This window comes from Gracilinanus agilis, chromosome 1 (assembly GCF_016433145.1).
Source record: "Gracilinanus agilis isolate LMUSP501 chromosome 1, AgileGrace, whole genome shotgun sequence".
Classification (NCBI taxonomy): Eukaryota; Metazoa; Chordata; class Mammalia; order Didelphimorphia; family Didelphidae; genus Gracilinanus; species Gracilinanus agilis.
Genome location: NC_058130.1, coordinates 644,162,626 through 644,166,659, shown reverse-complemented (window position 1 = coordinate 644,166,659; position 4,034 = coordinate 644,162,626).

Below are 4,034 nucleotides of genomic sequence, written 5' to 3'. Positions count from 1 at the left end.
TTGAAGGGGAAAGGGGAGCATGAATCATGTAACCATGTTAAAAATGAATATTAATAAATGTTAAAAAAATAAATGAGACAATGAGGCATAGTGGTTTAGGAAGAACATTGAACTTGGAGTGAAAGTAAATGGAACTAAACATGTTTCCACCACTTACTACCTCTAAGTCCTTGAGCAAATCACATAGTATGTCTGGGCTTCAGTTACCCATCTCTAAAATGAAGGGATTAGACTAGATGGTTTCTAAAGTCCCTTCTGACTCCAAAGATTGACTACAGCAGGACAACATGGTAGTGCCCCGGTGATACAAAAAAAGACCAAAAGGGAAGCTTTCAGGACAGTTATAGGACTTTGATTGAGGACTTCAAATGAGATTGTAGAGGACAAGAGGATTTGAGAGGATTCCATCTTTATCAATGAAGGGTAATGCTCTCACTAATGTAAAATACTTTGTAAATCCTTAAGCAATATATAAATGCTAATTGTGATGATGATGATGATGATGAAAAACCCTGAAATAGGGCTATTATAAGCAGTATACTATACAAGCAGATAATGTTCTAGACTTAACTGTGTGACCCCGGACTAATTATTGAACCCTTCTCAGCCTCAGTTGCCTCATCTGTAAAACTGAGATAATACTAGCACCTAGCTCCCAGGGTTCTTGTGAGGATCAAATGAAAAAGTACATGCAAAGTGGTTTGTAAGCCCTAAAGTGCCACATAAATGCTTGCTGTTATTTATACCTTCTCTCTCTGAGTGGAGTTACTTATTTGCCCATCTCTCCACTAAGGAAGGCAGTAATGTCAGTCACTTGTAGACACTATTCCTGAATTTGAGCTGACCTCATCCAGAATCATTGAACACCAACACTGGAAAAAATGAACCTGACGTCTAAACCATTGTACAACTGAGACCCATGAAGTTGACTTGTCTAAGTGTGTGCTGCTAGTTTGAGGCAGAGCCTAGGTTTGTTGGCCTTCCAGGCCAGTGTCCTTTCAAGCACACTATACTATGAGGTGAAATGAATTTTGCCTGGACTGGGATGAATAATAAACACTCTCCGTCCTCGAAGGTGTTGTAAATCAAATTTAATTCTAGCAATATACCGTGGCAGCTCTGTGGTATAGTGGATAGAGTATTGGACTTAGAATCCAAAAGACCTGAGTTCAAATTTGGCCTTGAACACTGACAAGGCAAGTCCTTTAATCATTGTCTCCCTCAGTTTCCTACTCTGCAAAACTGAGATAATAATGTAATAGCTCTTACTTCCTAGAGTTGTTATAAGGATCAAGTGAGATGATATTTGCGAAACACTTTGCAATCTGAAGGTACTATATAAATACTAGCTATTATTATATGAAAATTTACATGCAAGAAATGGAGTGAAAAGCACTAACAGGTATGATAAGAAAAGAAGGTGATTTGATTATATGGGGAGAATAAAAAGCAATAGATGAAGTGAGTGAGGCAACATAGTACAATGTAAAGAGCTTTAGATTTGGAATCAGAAAGCTTGTGTTCAAATACTAATTTTCCCTGTGTTAATTTGAGCAAATAACTTAATTCTCTAAGTCTCAGTTTTTTTCATCTGTAAAATGAGAGGGTTGGATTATATGATCTCTAAAGTCCTTCCACTAAATGACCTTATGAGCCTAACTGGAAGTTATGATACTTTCACCTTTTATCTAAGTTCCCTTCTAGCTCTAAAACACATTATCCCATTTGATAATTAAGTAGACACTGTCCTATGATGTCTTTTGTCTTCTTGTCTTACCTCTCATTGTTTTCTTAACTCTCCATGCATTAATTCCTTATTTTTTCCACTAGACTACAAGCTTCTTAAGGGCACTTCTTTGAATCCTCCCACAGTATAGTATCTTGTATTCAGCAAGTACTCACTAAGTATTTGTAAATTTGACTTGACTTTAGTTATCTTCTAGACACATTGCAAAACCAAAATACCAGGGACAGTTAGGTGGTTCAAGGGATAGAGAGCCAGGCCTCGCATCAGGAGGACCTGGGTTCAGATCTAGCCTGATACTTCCTAGTTGTGAGACCCTGGGCAAGTCATTTAACTCCAGTTGCCTAGTCTTTATCTCTCCTCTACCTTAGTGTTGATTTTAAGTCAGAAGGTGAGAGTTTAAAAACAACAAACAAAATATCACCTGTAAAATGTGGGGGTTGAATTAGTTGACCTTTGGCATAGTGGTTTAGGAAGAGCACTGAACTTGGAGTGAAAGTAAATGGAACTAAACATGTTTCTACCACTTACTACCTCTAAGTCCTTGAGCAAATCACATAGTATGTCTGGGCTTCGGTTACCCATCTCTAAAATGAAGGGATTAGACTAGATGGTTTCTAAAGTCCCTTCTGACTCCAAAGATTGACTACAGCAGGACAACATGGTAGTGCCCTGGTGATATAATAAAAGACCAAAAGGGAAGCTTTCAGGACACTCATAGGACTTTGATTGAGGACTTCAAATGAGATTGTAGGGGACAAGAGGATTTGAGAAGATTCCATCTTTATCAATGAAGGGTAATGCTCTCACTAATGAAATTAAAGATGTAATGCAAAGAGGGTGCATAACAGCCCTGCAAAGTGCATCGGATCAGCATTGGACACATGTATTTGAAGGAGATAACTTACACCCAACAAAGATTACTCAGAGTACACAACTTCTGTACTTCTAAATGAGTGGCTGTTTTGTTTCCATTTTATAATATTGAGAGAGTGAGAGAACAGTCTCAGATGGGGGTTACTCAAATTCCCTTGAGTCCAGGCAGTTTGAGCCCTAGAGAACCTTACTTCCTGGCCAGGGATTCCACTCAGGATAATTTCCATTCTAGTTGCCAGGAGGGCATGAGCCCTAAGGCTGACCAGACTAAGGTACTGGTGTTTAGTTCCACTCTGGCCTGGAAGAAGCAGCCTCTTTGTCACTAGAGTAGACAACTCTCCAGAATCTGCCACATGTCCAAGAAAGTAGAGAGCCTACTATTTCTAGTTGATTCTTCCACACTGATAAACCTTTTCCTTGACCTCTAACCTGATTCTTTCTGTGCTGCCAAGGCTACAGGTTAGGGGGACCAGGCAAAGGAATATCCTTAGCATTGGACTTTGATATTACTACATAATTTTAATGTCACGTGATGTTTCCAAATTGTTTTTGTTACCCTGCCCAAGATACCTCTCCTCCAACCCCCATCCGGAATGAAGGACACTGGGTTCATGGAACCAGGTTTGATCCTGCAACTTCCTCCCAAAAGTGGTCAAGTTCTCTCTCTGGTTCTGCCCACATCCCTGAATAAAAATCAAAGTAAATATTAAACAGAACTCAGTTATGGCTTCTATTTAGGTTCTCCACAAATGTGGTCAACAGGATATCTTCCTACAAAGGCACTCAATATATAACATGGATATCAAAAGAGTGTCCTAGAGCTCACCCAAGAAAAAGTTTGCTAAAGTATCTATGCAGCAAACCAGGGATATAGACATTATGACTTTCATCTGCTCTCATGTCTTCCCAAAATCTTTTCCTTCTGGCACTTGAAGTGGGATTGGCTTCATCCCCATCTTCTCTCTTGAAGCTGGAAACCAGAAGTGCACAAAATGTCTTGAAGACAACTGAAGAAGTCTATTCTTTCCTACTCTCACCAACTCCACCTTTCCCCCTGACACTAGCTTAGGACTATCTGCTAATAAATAATATCTGCTTAATATCTGCTAATAAAGAAAGAGTTCCATACCAATGGGCTTTGGGACTAGGGTTGCATTTTGTTTTATTTTTTAAATGAAATATATATGTATATTCTGATCTGGGCTGGGAAAATGAAATGATTTTTTTTCCTTGGATTTCTGACTCAGAACTCAGTGTGAAGTATATTCTAGATCTTTGTGGAGGAGAACTTGACTGCATTGCTTCTTGCTACTCTACCCACCATCTTGGTTGGTCTTCAAAGAATTTTTAGCTGATAGTCACTAGACCAGTTTGGCTATATTAAAGGGAGAAAGTCAACAGCAAACACAGAATC